Source organism: Balaenoptera borealis, assembly GCF_965194805.1.
Source record: "Balaenoptera borealis genome assembly, chromosome: 11".
Lineage (NCBI taxonomy): Eukaryota > Metazoa > Chordata > Mammalia > Artiodactyla > Balaenopteridae > Balaenoptera > Balaenoptera borealis.
The window spans coordinates 78,673,945-78,688,845 of record NC_138868.1 but is presented as its reverse complement, the minus strand read 5'-3'; the positions used below and the strand labels follow the sequence as shown (position 1 = coordinate 78,688,845).

General features: G+C 33.7%; 1 protein-coding gene across 2 annotated transcripts in view; it reads left to right on the top strand.

Annotated features, from left to right (window-relative positions):
* PGR (progesterone receptor) overlaps positions 1 to 14,901 on the top strand; it is a gene marked incomplete at its 5' end in the record, with an annotated part of 101,840 nt that overhangs the window by 3,101 nt on the left and 83,838 nt on the right. The gene's annotated exons all lie outside the window — the stretch shown is intronic.

Sequence of the window (14,901 nt, the reverse complement as noted above, 5' to 3'; positions counted from 1 at the left end):
TCTAATATTTTATAGATTTTAATCAGCCCTTGCTTCCTCTAAGAAATGGTGATATTTTCATATAACTTATATGATGATGTTTTAACAATATATATTTTATTTATAATCATATTGAATGGGGTTGGATATTATAATTGCATACTATTTGACTAACGCTTTTAATATTAGACACAAGTCATACTAATCTTGGGAACAATGCGAACATTGTTCATTAACTATTTAACTTTAAAGAAACAGATTTGTTCTGATTGTATTTTTACATTTCTATCATATATATTATATATAATATATACCAAATTAAAATTTTCTTTCAAAAGAAAAATGGTAAAAGTTGTCAAAATTCTATATGTACATATATATATGATGCAGTTACAAATTTTCTACATGATTTTGTCTTTTCCCTACATGCATGTTTATTTAATAATTATATAATGGTAATTCTAAACAAAGTTTAAAAGTTCCCTTTTTGTTTAGTATATTTTTGTAAGTGTATAGGAAATAGGTGTAAACAGTTTAAAGCAAAAGAAAAATTTAGACATCACAGTTATATAATTTCTGAAGAAGTATGTTGCTTTAAGTAAGGCTTTCATGTTTTTAAAATCATCTAAATTACATATTTACCTAATGATTTTGTATTGACTTGCATAGTGTATTTCAGACTTGAACTTTCATAGAATATATGTTTTAATTTCTCTTTCTATCTACACTCAACTCTAAGCAGCCAAACACATTTGTATCTGAAGACAGAAATACATTTAAACATCATTTCACATTTGAATTCTAGCAATAAGTGTATTTTATAACAAGCTGACGTGAGTTTAGGGTTCTCTCTGGAGTTCTGATATCACACCTAGACAAGGAACCAAAGATCTGAATGTCTGCTTTTTTGCTCCCTGTTTGTGAATTCTCTAATTTCAAAAGCCCTCTACTTATGAGCAGGAAAGGAGGGAGTGGGGAGTTTTTACCTTAACGGAGAGTTCAAAGGAGTTGACATGCATATTTAATACACATTTACACCGAAAGAATATTAACCCAAAAGACATTTAACAAAAAAATTCACTCTCCCTGTAGATAGCTAACATATAATTCTTTACAACTGCTATGCCCTTTTGATGAAAATGATTCCCAACTATTTATTAATGGTATGTGTACCCCTCCTACTGAAATTAATTCTTCATAAAAAATAATCGCTTTGTGTATTTCTAGAACATGATTTTTCTCCCCAAAGGATGAATATATTTAACTGATGTTGAACATATGTATTCAGCTTCAGGGGGTTTTAATTGCATTTTAAATTAGTTGAGGTACTGTGACAAGAGGTTATGTGAGAAAACGGGACAACTGACAGTAACCTTAACTTTCCAACTGACATCATTTAGTCATAGTTACAGTTTGAAGTCCTTTGTGTGGAAGAGTCAATTCTCCGTTGCGTAATTGGAATTACTATTCCCATCTGACTTTGGTTCTGGTTTCTTGAACATTCCCCCCTGCATTAATATGATTTTCTTTATGCTTACAGTCTCCTTAGTCTAATTCTTAAGTGAATGACCCCCTTGGAGTCCTCTAAAAGCCAGTTTATTCTAGCCCAGCTCCCTCATTTTACAGATACACAAGTCCCAAAGACATAATGAGTTTCTAAAGAGCATACAGCTAGTCGGTAGCTGATTGTTAGTCAACATAGGTTAGATTTTCTTTAATTGCAATGCTTATAAATCAGAGATGGTATGCAAAAGTAGATATATGACAAATGCTACTTCATTCTTGAAAGTTACTTCAAAAGTGCATATAGCACCAAGAATACTCTAATTATAATACAAATGCTTTCACATCATTATTATCAGAATAGCATCCTAAACATAAAGGAAGTCTCCCCAAATTTACTCTTAGAGAGCATTTGTTGGACCACTACTGTTGGCGTGGTTCTGTTTTAGTTTTGAGTAATAGAAACGAAGTACCTTTATTCAGCAATATTTACAAAGAGGAGCTCAAGATAGATGTTGATAAATCATTCATTTGGCTATTAAAGGACAAGTAAGATTATTGATCTCTGGACATTGAGGAGAGCTTGTAAGTGTATATGTTCAAGGAAGAGTGAAGAGATTAAGATTAGACTGACTAAGACTCAAAGATTCATATTAGAAAATTATTAGAGTTAAAGATTAGGTAAAGATTAGGAAGTTTGATTGCCAGTGCTTGCTTGAATCAGTGATTTAAGGCAAGAAAATAGAATGTTCTGGGAGTTTTCAAGAGTGAGAAAGATGAGGAGAAGAATTTTTGTAATTGGAGAAAAATACCAGGTTTGAAATCTGGTATTTCAAAAGTAAGGCTGTGTGATAAGCTGCTTCAAGGTAGAACTATGTGTGGATGCCAATATGTCCAGAAATTGAAAATCAATAGTCAAAAATATGGATATTAATGTTACCAAGGATAATGATAATACTGGCATTCTGAAGTGCTTTCTATGTGCCAGTGACTAAGTGTTTTATGGGTCTTAACTCATTTAAGCCTTATAATGTAGACATTATTATTACTTTCAATTTACAAATGAGGAAACTGAGGTTCAGAGATGTTAAATTGCCTTAATCACAGTTAAGAAGTGGTGGAGTAGGATTCAAATCCAAGGGGTGTGACTCCAGAATCTGTGACCTCCACCACTATACTTCCTTTCTCATAATAGGAAATTCAGTTTAAATTCCAAAAAGAAACAATAGAGGGTTGGAGGAAAAAAATGTGAGCCAAGTGATAAAACATCTAGGAAGGTAAAAATGAATCCTAATGGAGAATTCAAGATCAAGGGTGATTAGAAGTGTGTGACGTAAATGGATGGGTGATACTAACTCCACATTTAAGGCAGCAATGAGAAGACACAGTTAGGGGCCAAGAGGCAGTTTCCCCACCTCTCCTCCAAGTTAGAAGTGGGAGACAATAATGCCTATGAAGAAGTCACCCAGGAAAACTGGATTTCCCTTGGTATGAGACAGAAAAGAGAAGAGGCAGAGAAAAAAGATACCACTCAGGAAGTAGGGGTATGGGGTGGGGAGAAATGACCTCTCTTAAGCTGAGAAAAAAAAAAAAAAATGAATTAGCCAAAAAGTAATCGGTTGAATAGCCCATTGCATTCCTTTACTAATACTAGGACTGAACCAGGAAGTGGTCAGAAATTGCCTTAATACCTTTCAAGGAGAAGTCATCATGACCTGCCAGTCCTATAAATGCAGGCTACTGGCCTTGTATTAAGAAGGAAAAGATCATTTCTCACTGGCTTACCTCTGTACTAGCTCAGTGCTAGGAATATACTAAACATTCAGTATATAACTGTTTGCTAAATGAACCAGTCATAACAGATGATGCCAAGCTATTATTCTTTGCATGTTTTACACTGTGACAGCATTTGTAGTGAATACATTGGATGGAATATGGTTGGGAAATATTGTAATACAGTTGAAACATACGATTTAGAAGACACTAGGCTAAGTAGGTATTGATGGATTTTTAATTATATTACATTGTTAGCCTCATTTTTTCTATCTTTATTGAGGTATAACTGACAAATAAAATTGTAAGATATTTAAAGTGTACAATGTGATGATTTGATGTATATGTGCATGGTAAAAGAATTCCACCCCCCATCAGGTTAATTAACGTATCTATCACCTCACTTATTTGCCTTTCTTTTTGGCAAGAACATTTAAGTTCTACTCTCCTAGCAAATTTCAATTATACAGTACTGTACAATGTTATCTATTATAGTCACGATATTATACATTAGATCCTCAGACCTTATTCACCTTATACCCAAAAGTTTGTATCCTTTTACCAACCTCTCCCTATTTCCCCATCCTCCAGCCCCTGGTAACCACTTCTCTGCTCTCTGTTTCTATGAATTCAACTTATTTTTTTGATTCCACATGTAACTGATACCATGTGGTATTTGTCTTTCTCTGTCTGGCTTATTTCACTTAGCATAATTTACTCTATGTTCATCTAATTTTTTGTTCATGTATTCATTAACCAAATATTTATTGAGCACCTGCTGTATGCCTGGCACTATGCTAGGTGCTAGTTGAAAAGCAGTAAAACAGGACAGACCTAACTGGCTGCAGCACTAGTGGAGTTTTTAGTGTAGTGGAGGGAAGGGACATTCTATCAATTAGCATGCAGGTATCAAGTTATAGATGTGCTAAATGAATGGGTTATGCCTGGACAACTAGAGAATTGACCCTTCTGATAGAAGCTGGGGATGGTGGGAAAAGTCTTTTGGAATTAGAAAGACACCATCATAAGCAGACCGCAGAAGAAACTGAATAGAAATGAAGTATTTTCAAGAAAAACATATTTCTTTCTGAAGTTGAGTAGAGTTGGTGTCATCGTCTAAAAATGAAAACTGACTTGGCAGCATCGTTCTCCCTGGTATGACTTCCAAAACAGAAACAATGAACATTCAAATTTTTTAAAGGTTTTATTATTTTTTAGAGTAATTTTAGGTTTACAGCAAAATTGAGAGGAAGGTACAGAGATTTCCCATGTACCTCCTGCCATGACACATACATAGCTTCCCCTATTATCACAGTCCTCCACCAGAGTGGTACAACTGATGAACCTATATCGACACATCATAATCACCGAAAGTCCATAGTTTACATTAGGGTTCATTCTTGGTTTTGTAACATTCATTGGGTTTGGACAAATGTATAATGACATGTATCCATGGTTAAGAGTATCATACAGAGTATTTTTGCTGCCCATCCAAATCCTCTGTGCTCTGCCTATTCGTCCCTTCCTCCTCCCCAACTCCTGTCAACCACTAATATTTATATTGTCACCATAGTATTTTGCCTTTTCCAGAATGTCATATAGTTGGAATCATACAGTAGGAAGCCTTTTCAAATTAGGTGTTTCCCTTAGCAATATGCATTTAACCTTCTTGCATGTGAAAAGCTCATTTCTTTTTAGTGCTGTATAACATTCCATTGTCTGGATATTCCACAGTTTATTTATCCATTCACCTACTAAAGGACATCTTGGTTGCTTCCAGGTTTTGGCAATTACGAATAAAGCTGCTATAAAAGATCTGTCTGCAGGTATTTGTGTGCACATCAATTTTCAACTCCTTAGGGCAAATAGCAAGGAGTGCAATTGCTTGGTAAGAGTATGTTTAGTTTTGTAAGAAACCACCAAATTGTCTTCCAAAAGTGGCTGTACCATTTTATAGTGCCACTCTCAATAAATGAGAGTTCCTCTTGTTTCACGTCCTTGCCAGCATTTGTGTTTCTCAGTGCTTTAGATTTTGGCCATTCTAATAGGTGTGTAGTGGTAGCTCATTATTGTTTTGACTTAAATTTCCCTGATGACATATTATGTGAAGTATGTTTTCATATGCTTATTTGACATCTGTATATCTTCTTTGGTGAAGTGTTTGTTAAGGTCTTTGGCCTGTTTTTTAATTGGGTTGTTTTCTTTCTGTTGAGTTTTAAGAGGGTTTTTTGTTTTCTTTGTATATTTTGGATAACAGGCTTTATCAGATATGTATTTTGCAAATATTTTGTCCCACTCTGTCTCTTTATTCTCTTGGCAGTGTCTTTCACTTAGCAGAAAATTTTACTTTTAATGAAATCTGGTTTCTCAGTTCTTTCTTTCCTGGATTATGACTTTGGTATTATATCTAAAAATTTATCACCAAACTCAAGGTCATCTGGATTTGCTCCTATGTTATCTTTCTTTTAGGAGTTTTATTGTTTTGCATTTTATATTTAGTTCTGTGATCCATTTTGAGTGGATTTTTGTAAAGGGTGTAATGTCTGTGTCTAGATTCACTTTTTTGCATATAGGTGTCCAGTTGTTCTCACACTACTTGTTGAATAAACTGTCCTTTCTCCATTGTATTGCCTTTACTCCTTTGTTAAAGATAAGTTGACTGTATTTATGTGGTTCTATTTTTAGGCTTTCTATTCTGTTCCATCCATCTATTAGTCTGTTCTTTCTCACCAATACCACAATGTCTTGATTATTGTAGCTTTATGATAAGTCTTAAAGTCAGGTAGTGTCAGTCCTCCAACTTCAATATTGTGTTTCCTATCTTGGGTCTTTTGCCTCTCCATATAAACTTTAGAATCTTTTGTTAATATCCATAAAATGACCTCTGGGATTTTGATTGGGCTTATATCTGTAGATCGTTTTGGGAAGAACTGACATCTTGACAATATTGAATCTTCCTATCCATGAACATGGAATATCTCCCCATTTATTTAGTTCTTTTAGCCCATTTATTAGAGTTTTATGGTTTTCCCCATATAAACCTTATACATATTTTGTTACATTTATACCTAAGTACTTCATTTTTGGGGGGTGCTAATGTAAATGTATTGTGTTTTTAATTTAAAATTTCACTTATTCATTTCTGGTACATAGGAAAGCAACTGACTTTTGTATATTAGTCTTGTATCCTGTGACATTGCTATAATTGCTTATTTCTTCCAGGAGTTGTTCTGTCAATTCTTTTTGGATTTTCTACGTAGAAGAACATATCATCTGCAGACAAAGACAGTTTTATCTCTTTGTTCCCAATGAGTATATCTCTTATATTCTTTTTTTGTCCTATTGCATTTGTAGGACTTCCACTGCAGTGTTGAAAATGGGTGATGAGAGGAGATATCTTTGGCTTGTTCCTAATCTAATGGAAAGTCTTCTAGCTTCTCACCATTAAGTGTGACATTAGCTGTAGGTATTTTGTAAATATTTTTATCAAGTTGAGAAAGTTCCTCTCTATTTCTAGTTCACTAATAGATTTTTCATGAGTGATTGTTGGCTTTTGTCGAATGCTTTTTCTGCATCTGTTGATATGATCAAGTGATTTTTCTTTTTTAGCTTGTTAATGTGATGGAACACATTAATTTTCAAATGTTGAACCAGTCTTGCATACTTGGGTTGAATCCCATTTGGTCATGATGTACAATTCATTTTTATACTTTTTTGGATTTGATTTGCTAAGATTTTGTTGAGGTTTTTTGCGTCTATATTCGTGAGAGATATTAGTCTATAGTTTTCTTTTCTTGTAATGTCTTTGTCTAGTTTTGTATTAGTATAATGCTGGCCTCATAGAATGAGTTAGGAAGCATGCTCTCTGTTTTCATCTCTGAAAGAGAATGTAGAGAATTGGTACAATTTCTTCCTTAAATATTTGGTAGAATTCATCATTGAACCCATCTGGGCATGGTGCTTTCTGTTTTGGAAAGTATTAATTATTGATTCAAATTCCTTAATAGATAAAGGCCTATTCAGATTGTCTATTTTTTCTCATGTGAGTTTTGGCAGATTGTGACTCTCAAAGCATTGGTCCATTTCATCTAGGTTATCAAATTTGTAAGAATAGAGTTGTTCATGGTATTCTTTATTGTTCATTTAATGTTTATAGAATCTATAGTGATGTCTCCTTTTTCATTTCTGATATTAGTAATTTGTGTCCTCTCTCTTTTTTTGTTAGTTATCCTCTCTAGAGGCTTATTGATATTATTGATCTTTTCAGAGAACCAGCTTTTGGTTTTGTTTATTTTCTTTATTCATTTCCTTTTTTCAATTTCATTGATTTCTGATCTAATTTATTATTTCTTTTCTTCTACTCATATGGCTTAATTTACTCTTTTTTTCTAGTTTCCTAAGGTGAAAGTTTAGAAGATAGACCTTAGATCTTTTTTCTTTCCTAATATAATATTTAATGCAAAATATTTTCTTTTCTAATATATTTAATGCTAAAAATTTCCCTCTAAGCACTGCTTTTGATGTATACCACAGATTTTGGTATTTGTGTTTTCATTTTCATTTTGTTCAAAATACTTTTAAATTTCTCTTGAGATTTCTTCTTTGAATCATGTGTTATTTAAAGTGTGTTGTTAAATCCCCATGTACTTTGATATTTTCCAGTTGTCTTTCTGTTATTGATTTCTAGTTTAGTATCTTTGTGGTTTAAGAACAGACATTGAATGATTTCTGTTCTCTAAAGTTGTTAAGGTGTGTTTTATGGCCTAGTGTTATGGTGTGTTTTATGTGGTTTATCTTGATGAATATTTCACGTGAGCTTGAGAAGAAGGTGTATTCTGCTGTGTTGGATGAAGTAGTCTGTAGATGTCGGTTATGTCTAGTTGACTGTTGATGTTGTTGAGTTCAACTATGTCCTTACTGATTTTGTGCTTGCTGGATCTATTTCCGATAGAGAGGTGTTGAAGTGGCTAACAATAATAGTGGACTTATCTATTTCTCCTTGCAGTTCTATCATTTTTACCTCACAAAATTTTGATGATCTGTTGTTAGATGCATACACATTAAGAAGTGTTATGTCGTCTTGGAAAATTGTACCCTTTATCATTATGTAATGCCCCTCTTTATGCCTAATAACTTCCCTTGCTTTGAAGTCTCCTTTGTTTGTTAAATTTTTTTTTGGACAAACTCATGAATTATTTTTGCTGTCTTTAGAGCTCTATAGTGCTTTCTCCATCTTTTTTAGTCCACAACATTATCCAACAATCCCTTCCACCATAACGTCTTTGATTTATATTTGGGCTCTTGAGAAGATAATTTGCCAATAATCTTATTTAATTTAATTTTCTCTCCATAGAGTCAACCCTATGGCAGTTTTCCTGTTACTCTAAAAATAAACATGTAGTAATTCACTGGACTTCACTTCTAAACTCTATAAATAATAATAAATACTATTATTAATAGATAATAAATTGGATAATTTATTCTCAAGCTGCAGGTCTCTCAGTTTAGTATTTAGCCTGAGTAGTAAGCTGATTTTAAGCACAATTTTGCATTATGATCCATTGATATAAGCCTCCACTTTACTGAAAAGAAATGGTGAGAAAGATGGCTTTTGGTATCATCAGCTCAATATTTGGTTATGTAGGGTTCTTAATCCTACTGCAGGAACATGAAGGAGAAGTATTGGTATGAAGACATCCATGCCAATGCTAACAGTGCCCTTTTCCAGCCTTTAAGTTGTTGTACTTTAAGTACTCAAGTAGTGCAAAAATACATTCGTCTTAAAAAAAATCGAAACATCACCAATGAGACTTAAATTCTCTTTATCAATACCTCTAATCTGTTCCCTTCCCTACCATTCTTCTATACCTCTATCTCAGTTTTTTACAATTTTGTGTATATGTGTGTAATATGTTGTTTTAGATATGTTGATACATAAATGGTATCATATATCACAATTTGTGTATCACTCCTCATTTTTTTCATGAAACAATGACTTGAAGCCCTGTATGTTGATACATATTCCTAGCTTGTTCTTTTAACTATTACATAATACTTTATAAGATGAAAACCCTCTTAGCATTGCCGTTACTTGAGTAAGCACTTTTTGTTCTTGTCTGCTTGGGTACATGCCTTACTCCTCTTTCTAGAATATAATTAAGTATTTTGATACTCTAAAATAAATCTAAATGAATTAAATGATTAGCTTGCTTCATGCTGCTAAAATGATTTAATTCATTAATTTATTCACTCCACATACATGTATTGATACTTACTGCATTTAAAAGTTACTTGTGCTGGGAATACAAAGATGAATGTGTATGCAGTCCATGTCTTTGACATGTACAAAACCAAGAAGAAAACAAAAACAAAAACAAAAATCCTGTCAGTCAATTAGTGAACATGAGAATACATTGATATGAGTTATGCCAAAGCCATGCATGATCCACCCTAGGGTTCAGTTAGAGAAATCTAGAAGGATTGGAGTTTTTTCCCCTATTATATCCTAATGTTGTGTAAGAAGCTTATTCATTTAACAAACACTGCACTTACACTTGATTATGACCAGGCACTGTTCTGAGTGCTTTACTATATTAAGTCATTTAATTCCTCCAAAAGTCCCATAAGGTGGAGGTACTCTCATTATTTGTACTTCACCGGTGAGTATACAGAAAGGTCACTACACAGTGTAGGGACCAAGATTCAAACACAGGGCATCTGACTCCAACTTCTATGTTTTGTGTGCTTCTACACTGTCTCTCCAGATTGCTTTGTACTTGAACAAATATTAATTACTTTATAATTTTTCAAACAAAAACGTGATATTTTATGGGGGACTGGTTTTCAAGTTTTGCTCCTCAACTCAGTCCCATTCATTCTTAGCCCAGAAGAGCTCCGCTTTTGTCTGTTTACTTGGTTGACTCTTCCACTTAAGATTTTATTTGAACAAAGAATTCTCTGCCAACATTTTCGTTCAATACCGCTGCGTTATGACAGGAAACCCTCAGGCCGCAGTCAAGTGTTTATTCTGGTACTTGAGCCAATACTACACAGTTTCTTGACTCTATTTGCTGAAAACTTTTTGATATCTGTGCAAAGATAGGATGAACATTTGGTCAAGATTTCAAATCTAACTCTTCAGTATTCTAACAGAATATCAACATTGTCACATGAAAATCACATCTGAATTATAGAGCTCTATCTTTTGTCAGCAAAACAAAGTAACTGCAGGAAATCTTTCAGCAATAACTTCTTTAAAGGACTGATTGAAATAATTGATACTTAAGACAGAGACTCCAAAACAGGAACACAAATTTTTTACTTGCCTGGATTTTTAAGTTTTATCCTCATTTACAACATTAGAAAATCACATATTCTGTCATCTTCCATACCTACCTAATTTGTGGAAGGGTAGATGAACACAATCTCCTTCTTGTTGCTAGATGACCTTCATGTAATAAAGTACATAATGCAAACTTCACCAAATTTATCAGCCTATTGTGTTTTCCTTTTTACTTTGACTTCTACAAAGCAAAGAAGTAAATTTTCATGCCCAAATTTTTAAAAATGTAATTAACTTAGGTTTCTGGTTTCGTTCACAACTGCTACTACAGCCTTTGGTGTTATGTACTTTATACAACATTTTAAGAAATCGTATAATCTTTTTTGAAACACAGTACTCAATAATAATCATTATTTTTTAAGGGAAAAAATACTTCCTATGTTATTTTTCTCTTGTATGACACAGTGAGTTATTTATGAAATTGAATAAACAAGTAGTGAGTATGGACAATGAGCTCAATATTGTGGTGTAACATTTGTAGGAGACATAAAAATTAAAGTGTGAAAATAATGGTTATTATTTATTAAGTGTTTACTAAATTTAGGCACTCCCCTAGTTTTTTTTACATGTACTAACTTATTTAACCCTCAGAACAATCCTTTCAGGCAGGTTCTGTTTTTCTCATTTCACAGATAAGGTTCATTGAGTTAGTGAAAAGTAGGGCAGAACTCAATTCCTGGAGCTCATGCTCTTACTCTTTCCTGAGTCCTTGCAGCCTGTACAGTAGAAGGTACAGTCCTTGATTTCAAGGAGCTTGTGGGCAGCCTACAGTTTAGTGTCTGATTAAATTCTTTGATGCAGACTTGGAGTGCTGAAGTGCATCAGGGAAGAAGGTACCAATATCTATCATTACTGACGGCCTGTGTAATAGAAATCATGCTAAATGCTGTATATTTATTATTTCTCTTCTTATCCCCACTTTTTAGGTATCTGAGCAGAGACTCACGAGTTAAGTAACTTACCAAAACTAGTAGGTAATGCTGGAAGAGCTTATTTATTTTGTCCTGTAATAGTTAGAAAAGGTGATTTATCGGAAACACTAGGATATTCACAACCTTTAAAAAATAGATAAAGGTTAGGAGTTAAGAAGCTTTCATTTTCAGATGGGTTATTCAATAAATGGTCTTGGAAGTACTGGCTTATTATACAAAAGAAAAATTTCAGGTGGGTCAACAATTTAAGTGTTTTTTTTGAAGGAAAAAGATTCAAAAGCCTGGAAAGAAAAGATGGAGGTATGTATTTATAATATTGGAATGGCAAAACTTTCTAATATTGACATGAAGTCCAGAATTCAAAATCAAATTTGGTCCATTTTGCTACATAAATAAATTTCAAACTTTTTTCTATAAGGCAAAAAGCAAAGTCAAGGGACAAATTGAAAAACTATTTGTAACACATGTATAAATCAAAAGAATGTTATTGCTAAAATGCAGAATGTTCTTACAAAGAAAAAAAGATGAACAGCCAAAAAGAAAAATGAACAAAAGATATAAAGACAATTCACAAAACATAGTCTATAGAGGGATGAAAAATGTCCAATGTGCTAATAATTATTACTGATTAAAATAATAGTGGGTATGCCAACAATCAGAATGATAAAACAATGAATAATGGCCATTTGAAAGTTGGAGGGCAATTTGATATTATCTATTAAAAGTATTCGTTACTTTGGCCCAACAATTCTACTTCTAGAAACTGGTCCTTAAAAGAACTCTAGAAATGTGTAGAAATACCTCTAGGTAGATTTTGAGTACCACATTATTTGCAATACTGAGAAAATGAAAACAGTTCAAATGTCTGTTAATAGATTAAGAAATTATGATATACCCTTGCAATAAAATACACTGACATTAAAAAGAATGAGCTAGCTGTCTATATTTCAGATTGAAAAGGCATCTTAAATATATGATTTTGTGAAAAAGCAAGTAACAATATCATTTGGGGTAAAAATAATTTCACCCTTTTGATATTACTATATATAGAAAACTATCTGAAAAAAAAATACACCAAACTGCTTACTGTTGGGATATGTTATGATGATATGTTTTGTTCTTTAAGCAAGAATTTCCTGAAGAGGCCACTCTTGCACATCTACCTAGTGCCTGACTTCTCTCCACACTAGCTCTACCTAGCATGAGCTGGGCTCTGCTCCCCTAGTGCTATCTAGTGGCAGTAATGCACCACTTTTCACCTTCAGGCACCGAAGGAAGTTGAAAGAGACCAACAAAAGGTGACACTTAAGGCAAAAATATTCAGGAGGAAAGCCTGAGGTCTCCCTGCATCATGAATTAAGGAATTCAGCCTGACTATATGGAACCAAGAACTGATAGAGGCCCACAATTCCTCATCATGATCTCAGTATCCAAAAAGACCTGCAAACAAATGTTTTGTTTTAGTCCCTTGTCAGTAATTACCTGATCTGACCTGACCTGAATTCATTCGGCAGCAGAACCTGACCCAAATTCATATTTTATGGGCTGTGTGAATATTCATACATTTTTCTGCATAAGTATTAATGTGTTTTATTATGAAGTATTGCTCAACTATCTAAAATCTAAACAATTCTGAATTCTGAAACATATCCTCAAAAGGTTTTAGCGAAGAGATTTGGACATGTACTAAGAAATAAATTCATAGATGTTTTGAACAGTGTCTGCTGGAGTTTTGCAATGTAGCAGCCCTGAAAATTACAATAAATATTTACTAAACATTTATTGATATTTATTCTTCCTATACTTTTACTACCATGCTGGGTCCTGCAGAAGGCTGCAACAGATAAATAAACTATAATACCTAACCTCACAGAATTTTTAATTCCATCAGGGAGATAAGACAACCTCATAAGGAAGTGTAACATAGGTAACATAAACTGAATGTGGTTTGGATTTCGAGGGGAAAAAAGATCATAATTAATTAGGGAGACAAAAATGTGTTTTGTGGGGAAGATAGCACATTAGATGGACTGCTGAGAATGCATGATTTTGATAGCAAGAGTTATAATAATGGCTGTTACAAACAAAAAGTATGAGCGGAAGCAGAATTTGGCTAAAGCATGGAGCATGGTCAGGTATCCAAGAATCTTTTGTCATTATATATAACATTTTGATGGTTTTATCCCTGGGGTGATTGCGTTCATGAGATTTTCAAAGGGAGATTTTCAGAGGAATCAGTGACACTCTCCAAAAAAGTTAGGTACCACTGCGATAGAGGAATGGTGAGAATTATTATTAAACAGAAGGTTGAAAAAATGTGGAATGACAAAATGTATTGTTCGGCAGTTAACTGAGTAGAGAATGAGATACCCCTAAATTTTTTTGAGCACTGTAGTGGCATATTCCAATATGTAGCTTAGGAAATTTAATATGTCAGCAGTGTATAGGAAGGATTGAGGTGGGGAAGCTATAAACCCATGAGAACAGTCTGGAGATGATGCATTAAGGAACTGAGCCAGGATGGTGGCCCAGAAAAATGGGTTCAGTGGGTAGATGGGAGCCAAGATCAGCCAAAGCTTCACAGAAGAATTTTGGGGGAAAAAATGTAGATAGAGGAACTCAGACCTAAAGAAAGAGGAAGTACATGATTATTTTATGAAGTAAAGGAGTGATGTTGAAAGTAGTGTTTAGAGAGGATTATCCTCAGAGCACCATGCAAAATGGATTTGAACAGAGGTTATACGCCTTTGAATCAGAGGGAACACCTGTGGAGCTGATAAATAGATTATGAGATGTAGTTTAATTTCAAATTGTATATATTATATGCTACATAATATACTTGCCAGGATCTTGAAATAATATAATCTTTTGTGCACAGCATAACTTCTGAGAATTGAGACATTCTGGTCTATAAATTCACTTATTTGTTCATTCATTCATTTATAAACAAAAACATGTATTCAGTGACTTCTTTGCGCCAGGATTTGTAGTAGATATTGAAACTCAGAAATGAATAAGTCAAGTTAGTAACCTAGGGAGAAAGAAATAGAAATACATTATTAAATACAGTCTAGTAGTATTTAGGGGAGGTGTGAACTACGAATTGTGGAAGCATAGGATAGTGGGCAGCTAACTCTGGTGTCTAATGACTGGGAAAAGAGGGGAGCAGTATGAATCTTGTGTAAGCATTGGCTGAAAATATTCAATTTTTTAAATCTTTTTAATTTCAAAGCTTGTGGCAGCTTTTGAGTTGTTAACAGTAGAGACCACGATGGTTGATCTTTCATTAAGCAGAGCACTTTAGCGAATGTTTCTTTATGCAAAGGTCAGTCCAGAGCAAACTTGGGGTTGGGGGAAATGAACATGTGAAGA